Here is a 15942-nt window from a genome sequence, read left to right on the forward strand (position 1 = left end):
CAAGAGTGTATCTCTAGAGTCGTGTGAAAACAAAAGACAACTTATTTTACTCAGTCTGTACGTGCATTCTTAGTTTCACCAGTTTGTAGAGAAAAGGAAGAGACGGGCGTGTTCAATAAAAGATGTTATTTATTGATCAGTCTCTTTTCTCGTACAAGAGAAATGAATCGATATTATTGCGATACTTATGGTTAAGTAAAGTGCATACAATAAAAGCAGAAGTATAAAATAATACTGCAGAAGCATTGATATGGTTTCTAAGCCATATGATAGTTAAAATTGATAAAATAGATACATACATATATACATTTGACTAACCGTACTCAACTGGTGCTTCTAACCATGCCTACCCCAGTGTACCTGACCTAAGCCTAATACGTGGGCGGGAGTAGATAAGTAGCAGTTTAAGTTAAGTTTGTTTTGCCAAGTGACTGACTCAAGAATTCTCTGCAAGGGGTTGTTCAGTTCTGTACCTGAGATCTAGAATGGTTGAGGGCTGGTATCTCTCGTCTCTGGTCTTGATATTCCAGCTGCCTGCGAGGGCTGCTTGGAAGCGCCGGAGCTGGATTTCTCGGCAGGAGAAAAACAGCTTCTCGTTCTCAGCGCGTCAGGAAGGCGGGGCAGCGCGTGTGGGCTTCGCTCTCTGCTGGGCTCCTCAGCGCGTCTCGCTGCTCCGATCTCGTCACCACAGCGTGTGTTTGCTTAAGGCAATGTCGGTAATATTTATACCTGTAAGGTGTCGAGATTGACGTAAGGATGGACATGGATGCGTCAATAAGGATGTCATACGAACGGGCTTGTTCGCACATTCTTTTGCTGAAGTTCTCGGTGAAATCAAAACAATGGCCGCAGGGATTTTCCCAGGTTGTCATAGGTTTGATTTGTTTTGAGAACTCCGTATGCCTTATCAGGGGCTGGAGGAATAGTGCTTGTCTAATTAGATGGCATGCGTTATTACCTAATCAGATAACACGTTTCTGTGCCGTGGTGTGGCTTAATCAGATAACGGTTTTTTGCACCGTGGGTCGGCTGCTAGTTAAGTATTAACCAGAACAGGGCCGGGAATAGGGGAATCGATACAGAACCTATAGGAATACCTCACACCCACTCCATGCTGACTATGTCCATATTTACAAGATCTAGGCATAGCAAATACACTAGTAGAGCATGTGTATACCGTACCACCCCAAAATACATCCATATGCATTTTGAAACATGAAATATACGAAAAGATATATATATATATACATTATATGCACTCAAGCAGTATATTAATGCTAAATATCACGCATATTCATACATCATTATTAATAAAATATGAAAATTACACATGAAATGGCTCTTAATACAGAAGAAAAAAAATGCGAGACCATTTCATCACAAAATAAAATATTTATGAACAGGCTAGAGGGCAGCTAATGATTTTAAAGTTCCTAAAATAGAAATATAGTTCTCTAAGAATAGTTTCTACTTTAAGCAGAAGATAAGTGTCCCGAAAAATTGTAAAGTATTTTTGGGGCCGCTGAAAAATAATGTTCCGCTGTCCGTAAACTGGAGAAAATTGTTCATGATACTTTATTATCAAAGTTGAAGGCCACATTCTTGGTGTTGGGAACGCCTTGTGCTAGCTTGTTCAAAGGTCATTATTTCTGCTCTGGTGAGAACATCATATCATTTAGACTCTCGAAAAAGCTGTCAACAGCTTCCTGTGAAAGTTCCATTAACTCGGAAAAAGATGTTACCATGCATTCGTGAGCATGATTGCCTTCATTGATGTTTGGATCAGCATAGCTGACAGAAGGTCGTACCTGATTGATGCTGCTTTCATCTTGAACCTCACTACCCCTTAATCGTAGTGGTGAAGTCTCCACGAATGCCGTCATCAGGATTGGTAGCCGCTGGGGACAGCACAATGCATGAGCCGTGACCGGACCAAACAAAGTTTCTGCATCCATTGGCGCATCCGATTGTAGCGTCAGACAGGTGTCTAACACGCATTCTTCTCCGCACAGCAAGCACCTTAATACAGGTAAAACACAGCTTTGCCACATAGGTCTAAACGAAAGAAACCAAGTCATGTTCAGGTCTCTAAGCCGGGACAGTCCAAGGATTCTAGATATCTGGTCCCGGTATCCAATGGCTAGGATTGTTTCTTCCCTTGTCGCAGGTGTCTTGTCTGTGACACGGTTTGCCATAGCGAAATAACAGGATCAAAAATAGGATTCCTGCCACTAGTCCCAAAAGGAGAGGAAGTCCACCAAAGACGGAATGGACAAAGTCTGGAAAAATACCCAGAATGGCTTTAAATGGTGTTAGAGCCCCTGAAAACACTGTCTTAAATACATTTGAGACTCCACTGGTATCAGAAATATTTAAGATTTCGTTCAGGATTTCTGCGAAATGTATGGGGGAGTTAGTTGATAACAATGAATGAATCTCTGCCGTTGTCCTTGCAACTTGGAGATCATACGTTTCTTTTGATGACGTGAGCCTGGTTGGCGTCTGAAGGAGCACTGTTTTCATTCTGCTTAAAGTATCAACTCTAATGGAAGAAATTTTCAAATTCGGCCATAACCTTGCCTCCCTGTCTGGCATTGCGCTGGGGAACAATACTCGTTCACAGCACATGACCTTCGTACTTATAAGATAAGCTACTCCGGGCACCAAGCTACAACATCTGCGGTCTACGATTATAATGTAACTCCTAAAGAATGGTTCTATTTGTGTCGCAGGTGTGCCTAGCTGGTGACATGAAAGGTTATTTGAGGACCCTTCACAGGCTCCGTGTAAACTAATACCATTACACAGAAGTGTACCGCTTAGTGACATGGCACAATTATTGCCACTAAGAAACACTTTCCGGTCTTTATTACTGACACAAGCATGTGAATAGGGCAAGTTCCATGTTGACTTAATGTACCCTTTACCCAATTTTTCGTACATGCCAGCCTGTATATATTTTTGGCAGTATTGAAACCTGAAAGTAGATATTGGAATATTAATTATTCCATGTATTATCCACTCACTGACAGGTCGTTCTGACATTGTCAATGGTAATCTCTCGAGTTTCTCAATGCTCAGGATTGTATAATCAGCACCCTTCTGTGCCATACTGATTTGTTTATCAGTAAGGTTAAAGATATTGAACAGTGACGTTGTGTTGATTAAACGCCAAGGCACATAGCCTGAACGCAGATTTTGTAACGTCCAGCCAAGTTGTACAATAGAACGCAATTGGGACTGACCGTGTTGTAACAACAGTAAGTCTTGCGATATTATGTCGATTGCTGAAGACACAATGCTGTCCAAAGAGTATATTCTGGAGGACAGAGTCATTAACCCATTGTCCACTACAGAAAGTGATTTTTCCAAATTAATACGGTCAATTTCCCGTATTCTCTCTGATGTTTCAATTTGAGTTATTTTCCAGACTTCGTTATAAGCTGCATATACAGAGGCTGCTATGAAGCGTTTTTGACGCTGTTTGCGTGGTCCCATAATGAAATTACGCAAGTCAGCACCATCAGTAAGTAAAGTTAGGTGTTGCTTAATTTCTGCCAGTGTGGATGTTTGTAGCCATTGAAGGCAGAGCTTGCCCACACTGTACGTGGTAATTATCCCTGGGTGTTGTCTTTGGGAATATCTAGGGTCTGGCCTGGTCAATTTGAACCCCTGGATTTTGTTCAGGAATCTGTCTTGACAGTTATTAGTATCTGTGGGCCAGATAAACCACTTTTTCCAATCTGGATGTGTTCTGTTTTGGCTTAATATATGGTTTACGTCTATCTCCTCATCTGTCGAGCTATTACTGTTTATCGTTGGCTTTGGAATAGACGGTTTGTTTAAATCTTTGATTTTGGCTAGGCCAAGACAGGTAGTTTGTTGAATAGTGTCATTCAAAAATATCATTTGTTCTGGGATCATGCAGGCTCTAAACAATGATTCTATACCTTGTACTTGCCATTCCTTTGTACCCCAAACACTTTTCACTTCAACATTTTTGTCCCAGTATTCAAAACCAAACGTACTCATTTGTTCAAAAAACGAGTCTGAATATATCAATTTAGTGTTTGTAAGCATGGTCTTTGTACATGTCTTGTTTGATAATTTGAAATAAAATGTTTCTGCATTACTTGTGTTGAACCCTGAAAAATATGAATATTTGTCATAAAAAGTTCTTGAGCTACCTTTTGGAGGGGTTGCACAGTGTTCCCATTGATTATAATTTAAAACATTTCTAGGTTGTGCAGATTTATGCAGATAATGATTACTATAGTGATTATAGCAGAACATTTTATCATAATTAGACGAACCCTGCAAATAATCATGTTTTGTAAATTTAGCAGACATCACTAGGTCAGACATCATATTATTAATGCTTTCCACGTCCCAATCATCAGCAACTGAGCTTGGTTTTACAAAGTCACTCAATGAGATCTTGTTTTGGTGTGGATATTTCAGGATTTCAACCGGACCATAGATTTCATAATCAGTATTGTCCCATGCTACCCCACCGGGTATAGGATTGGCTGTGAAGTTGACTGAAGAAAGTTCCCTTTTCTCGATGTGTGAAGACGTGTGTGGTTTGAGGACCAAGTTGATTTTCTGGCTTGCTGTGTCCATTTTAGCATATTTTCCCTCAATGAAGTGTCCCAAACATAGTACCATGATGAGCCAAAGTATGAGGATAAGTGCACCTAAGGCCACCCAGAATTCAATCCATGGAGAAATCAGATAGGTTTCTTTCAGTTGTTGAAAAAGTTCCTTAGCTTTGTCTTTAAAGGTTTTTGTTGATGTTTGTTCCTTTCATTTACTCAGGTTTTCAGATGAATCGCTGAAGTTGATGAAGTAACCGGATGCCATTCTGTCTATTGTTCCAATAGATTCAGGATTGATATTTGCTTTATCCGTGTGTTTTGTTGCAGCAGCATAGTCATTAATTACTTCATTGTAGATTGGTGTGTCTCTGCTAAATGTTTTTATTTGGGTTTTTAGAGGTTTAAGTTCCATAGCATTGTTGCATAGACCTTGTTGTTGTTCTTTTGGCATTTCAAACGTGAGTAGTCTCTTAGATTGAACCTCTGTGTTTGTAGCAAACCTTGGTGTTCTACTACTTATCGGGAGTCCACTTGGCCTACTGTTTGTTATCGGCCACATGATTGTGGTTTAACCAGGTCGATGGATACAACTCGGTTCTCCTTTTTACCAGCAAGGGGCGGTAGTACTACTGATCTTGTCCCGTTGATAGACAAGACAGGAACTGCTTTTCTGTAAGAAGGCCCAAATTCCTTCTTTACCGCGATCTTTTCTCTGACTAGATCCCCGACTTTTGGAATCCAGACAGGTCTTGCTGGGACAGGTGGTATTTCTTCAGTGGTCGTTGGCTGTTGTTTCAACTTTATGTTGCTCAGGTCTTTCCTTGTTTCGTTTAAATCCTGTAAAATAGCCAAACGATCTTTGATATCAAAGCTTTTTTCTTTAACCACTGAAGTCTGACTGTCAAGATCTAAGACCATCATTCTAGTTCCAAACAATAGTTCGTACGGACTGAATCCCCTCAGAGAATTTCTTGGCAGGTTATTTAGACTACGTTGGACACTTATTAGATGTTTGACCCACCCAGCTCCCGAACCTAATACCTTCGCTGTTATAGATTGCTTTATGCCTTTGGTTTTTTCTTTACACCATCCCGTTCCCTCAGGTAGGAAGTGAGAAGAGTCCCGCTATGCTATGCTCATTTGGCCATGTTTTTCATACGCTTTAGGGCAAGAAGAAAAAACATTCAGCCAAACGTAGCATGCTTCTAGCGTATATGCCATTATAGACTCGCAAATCTTTTTCTAACAGTCCAGACGTCAGCCAAGTGCTGGGGTCTACATCACAAGTGGAAACTAGTCTTTATATGTTAATTGGGACGACGGGCGGTAAGGGACGACGGTGGCAGCATCTCCCGACCCCGCTTGGTGCCTACCTTGGTATTTAAGCTGAAGCGCTGTCTCAAGGCGCTCTAACCTACTGTTAAAATTGATTAAGAATTTTAATATGTCCCAGCACTGACCCCGCACTCTGTTTTAAAATTGATGTGATAATTTTTAAAAGCTTGCACCTATTTGCACTGATTGTTTTAAAATTGATGTACGAATTTTAAAACCACTCTTTATTAAATCACCAGCGCCTGACAGGGCTCAGAGGGGCTCCCACGGCATTTTGTTGTTGTCTTGACTCGATACTCTAGCCTGCCCGCCCCGGTCCGACTCGGTAACCTATACCGTTGAGCGGAGGGCGGGGCAGGCAAGAGCAAGACACTCCCAGGAAGGCGAGCGGTTAGCGCTGCAGCTCTCCTCTCCATAAGGCTATATAGGCAGCGAGGAGGCAGTGGATCCTGGCGGTAAGGGACGACGGTGGCAGCATCTCCCGACCCCGCTTGGCGCCTACCTTGGTATTTAAGCTGAAGCGCTGTCTCAAGGCGCTCTAACCTACTGTTAAAATTGATTAAGAATTTTAATATGTCCCAGCACTGACCCCGCACTCTGTTTTAAAATTGATGTGATAATTTTTAAAAGCTTGCACCTATTTGCACTGATTGTTTTAAAATTGATGTACGAATTTTAAAACCACTCTTTATTAAATCACCAGCGCCTGACAGGGCTCAGAGGGGCTCCCACGGCATTTTGTTGTTGTCTTGACTCGATACTCTAGCCTGCCCGCCCCGGTCCGACTCGGTAACCTATACCGTTGAGCGGAGGGCGGGGCAGGCAAGAGCAAGACACTCCCAGGAAGGCGAGCGGTTAGCGCTGCAGCTCTCCTCTCCATAAGGCTATATAGGCAGCGAGGAGGCAGTGGATCCTGGCGGTAAGGGACGACGGTGGCAGCATCTCCCGACCCCGCTTGGCGCCTACCTTGGTATTTAAGCTGAAGCGCTGTCTCAAGGCGCTCTAACCTACTGTTAAAATTGATTAAGAATTTTAATATGTCCCAGCACTGACCCCGCACTCTGTTTTAAAATTGATGTGATAATTTTTAAAAGCTTGCACCTATTTGCACTGATTGTTTTAAAATTGATGTACGAATTTTAAAACCACTCTTTATTAAATCACCAGCGCCTGACAGGGCTCAGAGGGGCTCCCACGGCATTTTGTTGTTGTCTTGACTCGATACTCTAGCCTGCCCGCCCCGGTCCGACTCGGTAACCTATACCGTTGAGCGGAGGGCGGGGCAGGCAAGAGCAAGACACTCCCAGGAAGGCGAGCGGTTAGCACTGCAGCTCTCCTCTCCATAAGGCTATATAGGCAGCGAGGAGGCAGTGGATCCTGGCGGTAAGGGACGACGGTGGCAGCATCTCCCGACCCCGCTTGGCGCCTACCTTGGTATTTAAGCTGAAGCGCTGTCTCAAGGCGCTCTAACCTACTGTTAAAATTGATTAAGAATTTTAATATGTCCCAGCACTGACCCCGCCCTCTGTTTTAAAATTGATGTGATAATTTTTAAAAGCTTGCACCTATTTGCACTGATTGTTTTAAAATTGATGTACAAATTTTAAAACCACTCTTTATTAAATCACCAGCGCCTGACAGGGCTCAGAGGGGCTCCCACGGCATTTTGTTGTTGTCTTGACTCGATACTCTAGCCTGCCCGCCCCGGTCCGACTCGGTAACCTATACCGTTGAGCGGAGGGCGGGGCAGGCAAGAGCAAGACACTCCCAGGAAGGCGAGCGGTTAGCGCTGCAGCTCTCCTCTCCATAAGGCTATATAGCCCTCGTCGGCCACAAGCGCGCAGTGGTTGCGCGCAGTGGGGCGCCGTAGCCGCGCCGAAGACAAGCCAAAGACCTGCCCGTCTGCGCCCGTCCGCGACAGGACGGGGCCAGGGGCCGGAGGCTATGGAGGGACATGCAGGTATACAGCTAACCTACACCTCACAGGTAATGCTAGAGATATTAAAACTGTCATCAACGATCTGCCCAACCAGGGTGGAACATAATGTAGAAGGCCCTTTCTCTTGCCGACTATGTAAAACTCAATTCAAGGCAGGAGCGGTGGCTTGTAACACTTCCCCAGCCACCGCCAAGCAGTGTCCCCCTGGCAGTCAATCTACGGACCATAACCCCAAGCGTGTGATGAATACGGCTAAAAATAACACTTCTCCTAAAACCAAAAATCTGCTATGTAACATCAGATCCCTACCTAAGCATTTTACAGAAGTATGGGACCTTATTAATTCGCACCTACCAGACCTATGTTTCCTGACCGAAACATGGCTCAAACCTCACTCTGTCCCTGCCATAACATTGGGAATTCCCATAGGGTACAAAATTGTCAGGATGGATCGTCCCATTAAAGTTGGCGGTGGGCTAGCGATTGTCTATAAACAAGAAATCAACATAACAGTGTTGGATGAAATTTGCACCCCCTTCCTAGAAGTACTAATTTTTAAAATCCACACTTCGAGTAAGAATAATAGAAAGGGAGCACTAGTATACCGCCCCCCGGGGCCATGCGCAGAGGCATCTCTCAATCTGATGGAAATACTAGCACCCCACATATATGAAAACTCTGACTTCCTTTTGCTAGGCGACTTTAACATCCACAGCGAGCTGGACTTCAACAGTGAAGCACAGACGTTACTGTCAGACCTCGCCACACTTGGTTTAAGGCCAATCAATAATGAACCCACCCACAAGGCAGGACATGCGCTAGACCTTGTCATAACTAATTCCCTGCAGGTCGAATGTAGATCCCCTTGTCAAGTGGAATGGACTGACCATTTTATAATAGAATTCTACACCCCCACTCTTATCTCATGTGACAGCGGAAAACTCACCCTAGCCAATAAAAGAAGACCTTGGCATAAGCTGACCCAACAAGATTTTAACAAAAAATTTGTAGCACCTAATCTAAATATCGAAGAGGACATTGACAATGCCTTACAAAAATACGAGGAAACACTCCTCAAAACTATAGACAGCATTGTTCCGATGAAAACCTTTAAGCCCAGACCTGCACACAAACAGGAGATCTGGTTTTCAGAGAATCTTAGAGTGGTCAAACAAACAACTAGAAAACTGGAGAAGAAATGGAGGGCCTCACGCCAAAATCAAGATAAGAATTTATACAAAAGCTCTCAGAAAATATACCATAAAGCGATCCGAGCGGCAAGGAAAAACCACATTGCATCACAATTACTAGCAGCTGGGAACAATCCCAAAACTCTCTACCAGATATTAGAGACTTTTTTTAAACCCACAGCCTGTGAAAGCACAGAAGTGGCGTCACAAAAACTTTGTGACGATATCTCTCAGTTTTTTAATCAAAAAATTGATGCAATTTATAGCAAAATCACACTCTCGAATCTTTATAACGCCACTGATAATGATCTCATTGCAAATCTGGGAACAGAAATACTGACTAGGCATTCCCTCTCTGCCTTTCCCCCTATGTCAATAGAGGAAGTAGAAAGAAACATCTCTCTGATAAAAAGTGGATCCCCTATGGATACCATCCCAGCACGGATCATGCCCATTCTGGCCGCGGCTCTAGGACCTACTATCCAGCAAATAATTAACTTTTCGCTGAGTACGGGACAGGTTCCTAAAAGATGGAAAAAGGCTTTGGTGAAGCCCTTGAGGAAAAACACAGCTACTCCTTGGGAAGAATTAGCTAACCTCAGACCCATCTCCCTGCTCCCATTTTTAGGCAAAATCATTGAAAAACATGTAAATAGTAAATTGTCTGAATATATTGAATCTGCTGCAGTACTAGACCAGTCCCAATCCGGGTTTAGACCCAGACATAGCACGGAGACAGCCCTGATGTCAGTCGCAGACGATCTACACATGTACCAGGACAGAGGTTACTCTGTTGTCCTGGTACTGTTGGATCTGTCTGCGGCATTTGATACCGTATCCCATTCCATCCTGACCACTAGACTGGCTAACATCGGCCTGAAACAAGAAGCCTTGGCATGGTTGAAGAGTTTCTTGAGAGACCGCACCCAGCAGGTAACTATGGGTGCTTACAGGTCAGAGGAAGTTGAAATCTCCAAGGGGGTGCCACAGGGCTCATGTCTGAGCCCCACCTTATTCAACATATATGTGGCACCCCTGGCTAACATCATGAGAAAATATGGTTTCATCCCAATTTCTTACGCGGATGATACACAACTCCTCTTTCCTTTTAAGATCTTTACACCTGAGGTCAGAAACTCTTTCTCCCAGGGCATGAAGGCAGTAGCACGATGGATGTCTTCCAACTACCTGCAGTGCAACGTTGGGAAGACGGAAGTCATGTTGTTTGGTGAGGCAAAAATGCTCTGGACCCCAGATTGGTGGCCACAAGATCTCGGCCCAGTGCCCATACCCAAACAAACTATTAAGAACTTGGGGGTCCGATTAGATCAGGAGCTTACTCTCAAACAACATGGCAACCAGGTGGTGGGAGCTTGCTTTCATATAATTGGTATGCTGCGGAAAATCTTCCCATTTCTACCTGACACAACAAGGAAGACGCTGGTCCAGGCGCTCGTTTTGAGTCGCCTGGACTATTGCAATGGCTTGCTCCTGTCTGCTAATGAGGGAGTAATGAACAGACTTCAGGTAGCTCAGAACACGGCTGCACGGTTGGTTCTGAACGTTCCTCCCCGTACACCTTCTAAACCGTTGCTGACCAAACTGCATTGGCTACCTGTTAGACAGAGGGCTAAGTTTAAGGTATGCTGCCTCATACATAAAAGCCTGAATGGTATGGGTCCCGCCTACTTGAACACCAAATTTACACCTTATATTCCCACTCGAACACTCAGATCAAGGGAACAAAGCCTTCTATGCATACCCAGAGCTAGAAAGGCCAGACATGGAGCAAAAACACTATCAATAGCTGGACCCTCGCTCTGGAACGGTCTTCCTATATCCCTCAGGCAATGTATAGACCACCTTACTTTTAGGAAAAAGCTGAAGACCTTTTTGTTTGGACAGTAACATTAGACCATCCTGAAGACTCCTCCTCTTAAATACATTTGTAGAAGCCAAAGGCGCGGAGATACTCCTCCGGGAGTGAAGCCAGCGCGGTACAAAACTGCAAATAAATAAATAAATAAATAAATTGGACGCATTAGTTTTTATTGTTGATCAATTCTGGAGTGAAACGCCATGCTAATATACCGTTTCTTTCGCCACTGCGATCTCTATTGCAGTCTGGGCAGTTCTTTACAAAGATGTGATGATGCAGGCTCATACCTGGCCACCAGTACATTGATTGTAATTCTTCCAGAGAATCTTTTTGTTTAAGGTGTCTGAGACCCTCACCCATATGTGCGTCTGCTATTAACAAACCTCTCCTGTCCATGTTTGGAATCACTCTGTCCCCCACTCCAGGGATTCGAGCAAAAGGAAAGAAGTTTGCATCGATTATGTATGTATAATTGAGTGGATAGTTGATCGGTAGTGCTGAGCAGTCGCCTTTTGATGACGTTTTCACCGCCAGCATAGTTTCACCGTCAATGTGTTTTACTGCACTCTTTTTCTTGACTACGGAAGCCGATTCAGTTGCTGCCGTTGTGGCTTTCTCAGCCAATGAATTCCCTGCAACGTGAACGCCATCACGTTGATGACTCAGTGTATGTATCACGTGAGTCTTTGGTAGTTCTTTTTGCAAATGAACTACTTGTTCCCAAAGCACTTTTTGCTTTATTGTTGCACCTGTGTCATCTTTGTAACCGTTTTGAATCCATTTCTGTAAATCGTTATTGTATGATTTGACGCAGTAATACGAATCGCACACAATAAGTGTCGGGAATTCGCGATCGGCATTATCTAGCGCCATTTTTAACGCTATTATTTCAGTTTGTTGTTCTGAATTATTTTCCACTGAGTGTGTTTTTGTAAGTAGAGGTCTTAATTTACCTCCGCGCCACACTTCTTTTACAATTTCGCATGTGGCCTTGTAAGCCAGCTCTCCCCAAACTGAGGGTTGAGCATGCCCGTCTGTATGTATTACACAGGCGTACTGTCGTAAAGGCAGAATGTCGATTGGCAGAGGGTATATTATTTCATATTCTAGATATTTTAATTCCTTTAATTCTGGATCAAAGTAGTATTTTACTTTGTCCGTTGCAATTGAATTCACCCATTGTATCCATTCTGGATTCAACGCTGTTTTTGGTAAATTACATGGGGTTGTTAATGCCTCAAAGGCTGACTCCGCTGTTCTGACTGTGATATGTCTACCGTCGGCGTTGTCTTTTTCTCTTGCTATAGCCGTTTGAACTGCATGAACAATGTTGTTTTTAATACTGAACTTCTTTTCAGCTTCTGTGTACAAGTGTGATTTGTATGCAATTGGTACCTTTTCTCCCTCATTAGAGGTCAGGTATGTGAATCCGCATCTTCCTGGGATGACTCGAATCACAAGATTGCGTGTGTTATCACGTGTTTCTAATTTTGTTTTAATTAGCATGTCTGTTTGTAAAGATCTCAAAATTTCTGTGTGTTTTTGAGTCCAATTGATTCTTTTAAAATCTGGTTTTATTAGATCATAAAGGGGTTTGATCCTTTCTGCGTAATTTGCAATGTATGTTCTTCCGAAATTTAGGAAGCCTAGAATTGATTGTAAGTTTTTTAGTGTTCTAGGAGCTTGGAGTACAGCACATTTCTCTAGGAAATTGTCAGCCAGGCTTTTGCCTTCACTTGATAATTCATATCCTAAAAACAGGACCGTTAGATGGGCAATTCTTGATTTTTTAATGTTGAATTTGTAACCCTCTGCTGCGAACCCAAGTATTATGGTGTTCACTCTCTTCAAGTGAGTATCCAAGTCATCATCTGTTAGGTAAATGTCGTCGACATATGATAATGCCTCGTCATCGTATGTTTGTAGTAATTCTGTTACTCTCTTTGAGAATAATCCTGGGCTATTCTTGTGCCCCTGGGGTAAACGGCAGAAACTTTTTTGCGAGCCATTTACCGAGAACGCAGTCAAATATCTGCTCTCTGGTGCTATATTTTGACAAAAGAATCCATTAGAGATGTCTAATGTTGTTTTGTATTTTTTGCGTACTATGTTATTCATTAGTGCAGCACTATGTGAGTTTTGCACTGCAAAAGTTTTGCAACATGAGTTAAGGTGTCTGTAATCCAAAACTAGACGATATGAGTTGTCTGGTTTGGAGACAGGAAACAAAGGATTGTTCATTTGTGAGGTGCAAGTTTCAATCACCCCCTGGTATTCAAGTTGATCTAGGATCTCTTTTACCTGTTTTTTAGCTTCTTGCTTAATTGGGTACTGCCTCTGTGCAGTAGGTTGTGATTTTAACTGGATTTTGTGAGGAGGAGAGTCCTCATCCCATCCTACATGATTTTTATATAAAGCAGGAGCTTGAGCTACTGCCCACTTTCTAGCAAGTGTATATTTTTTATGAATTGGAATGTGATTTGAGAAGGCAGGCATAATTATTTCTTCGCCATGAGGGCACTCTCTGACGAACTCGGGTGGCCAGTCTTTTTCAGCTAGAAGGATGTCATAGCCCTGGGAGAGATTATCCCAAAATAGTCCCCTTATTTTTCTAGTCTTATCCCCTTCTATACGCAATGTAATTTCATATATTTTGTGAGGTTTGCTAACTCTGGTGTCGGCAGTTTCCACTTGAATATATTCATTTGTGTCCACTGTCTCCAGATGATTCATAAGGACTTTGCGAGCTATGCTCACTTCTGCTGCGCTGTCTAGCATTGTCTGAGCCCATTCTCCATTTTTCAGCTGTGTCCTCAGTATTCTCGGCATCTTTGATTACTTTAATACTGGCTACCTTCTTTTTTGGAAATTGTAACTTTTTATTCGGATGAGCAAGTTCCTTGTCTTTGGACTTGACGTGCTCTTCCCTGTGTTCTGATCGTCCTCTTCTTTCCGATTTCTGCGAGGAAGTCTGAAAAGATTGAGAGGGACGTGTATCATTATCTTGATATCTATCAGGTTTCTTTATATTATCCATATTTCTAAGGTTGTATTTTTTCGCAGAGGGCTCACTTTGGGGTGACCTGCGTCCTTGGTTCGGAGATCTTTCTCTCCGCCGAGGAGACCTTCCTCTGGACTGGAATCTTTTTTCTTTAGGATTGGATTGTTTGTTTCCATCCCAGCTCTTTTTTTGAGTGTTTAAATTATTTTTAATAAATATCTTTTCAGGACTTTCAATCAGTTGAGGTTTTACCGGTATTCCACCCAGACTATCTTTTCCTAGTTCTTCATAGGATTTCTCTATGATTCTGGCAATTTCAGTTGGTTGGTCTGCTATATCTGTCTCTTTTAACCTTTGGCGGATCGCCACGTTTGCTGCTTCTCCCTTTATGTTGGCTAATAATATAGCCAAGACCTGCTTGAAGTCCTTCAGTAATTTCATACCGAGAGTTAAAGCGGGTTCTGGACCATATTCATTTTGAATTTGTTTTAGCACATCTGGTATTACTGACATGGATGGTACACCATGTGTTTTTGTGTATATGGAAGCAAAGACTGTACCCCAAGTGTCACAGTCCTCCACATGTGGTGCGATTCCCATTGGAAGACAGATAGTCAGAATCCTGTGTTTATCTACAGGGGTGGTGTCTGGAAACACCGCCTCTATTTGAGTGATTTTTTGTGCTAGCCAGAAAGGAATTTGTTCCCGTTTTGCGGGTACTTTACCTAGACAGGACTGTATGTTCTGTGGTGTAATTTTATTTGTGTTACCCTGATGAGGGGTCAGCTGTGGAATTTTATTTGCTGGTTGGACTGTTGAAGTCCGCATTACATATTGGACTAATTGTCTATGTATTTTGATTAGTTGTTTTAGCTGTGCTAAAAGATCTGGTGCAGACATTTCTTCAATGTCTGGATGTGGTGTATATCCGGCTAGGACCGGCCACGTTGCTCCTGGTCTACCTAGTGGACCGAGCCTGGTGATGTGATTATTATGTTTTAGGGCGCCATTAAACAAGAGCAGGTGCTCTTGGAATTTGAGTGGTACTTCCACCTCCTCGAAAGGAGTGTAGGTATCCGGTGGTTCCTCTATTTTATAATAGTGGAACTCTTTTGTTACAGCGTTTGCTGCTGGAAAGTTTATCCATGAATAGAATACCTCTGTCTGCCGATATTCGTGTGCCTCAATTACGAATATGACTGTACCACCTCTCGATGTCAGTCCATTTTCTATAAGTTTTAAAGTTATAGATTTTCTTATGTTGACCGGGATGAGTTTTGCATCCGGGTCGTTTTCCAGCAGAGTATTGTCTGCTACTAGGAGTTCAGCTGCTATTCTAGCTGTCTCCCTTTCTTCATCACTGTCTATCATTTTACCGACAGGAAGGTTATTCTGTTTGTTTGCAGATCAGGTTTCTATGGAAACAAAGATTAGATGCACAATATTTTGGAACAGTGTATCCTTCAACGTTGAATAAACCAAGAACCATACATAGGAGTCTCCTCCTGCGAGGTTTGACGGATATGACCTTTTACCCACTCCAGACGTCTTTGGAGTATTATGGGAAAAAGGGGTTCTGTGTGAAAAAGCACGACTGAGTTACTCTAATGTCTTGCGTTAGTTTTATCGCCTATCCAAACGTTTGGGCGCCATGTAGTGTAGTTCCTATTATCCCAATAGGCTCTGCGCATTGGAATAATATCTTCAATAGTATAGACCTAGGGCAGAGGTTAACTAGGTCTTCTACTGACGATATTAGACTTAAAGTTTTTGGTTTTGCCAGCTAGCTCAGAGTTCACTAGAAACTTTCTCGAATAGACAAGGAGGAGTTTAACTTCCCTGGATAGACAAGAAGGGATTTAGTTTCTGACAACCATAGAACATGACAACTTTGCTCTCCCCCAATCAAGAGTGTATCTCTAGAGTCGTGTGAAAACAAAAGACAACTTATTTTACTCAGTCAGTACGTGCATTCTTAGTTTCACCAGTTTGTAGAGAAA

This window comes from Lissotriton helveticus, chromosome 2_1, assembly GCF_964261635.1.
Source record: "Lissotriton helveticus chromosome 2_1, aLisHel1.1, whole genome shotgun sequence".
Taxonomy (NCBI): domain Eukaryota; kingdom Metazoa; phylum Chordata; class Amphibia; order Caudata; family Salamandridae; genus Lissotriton; species Lissotriton helveticus.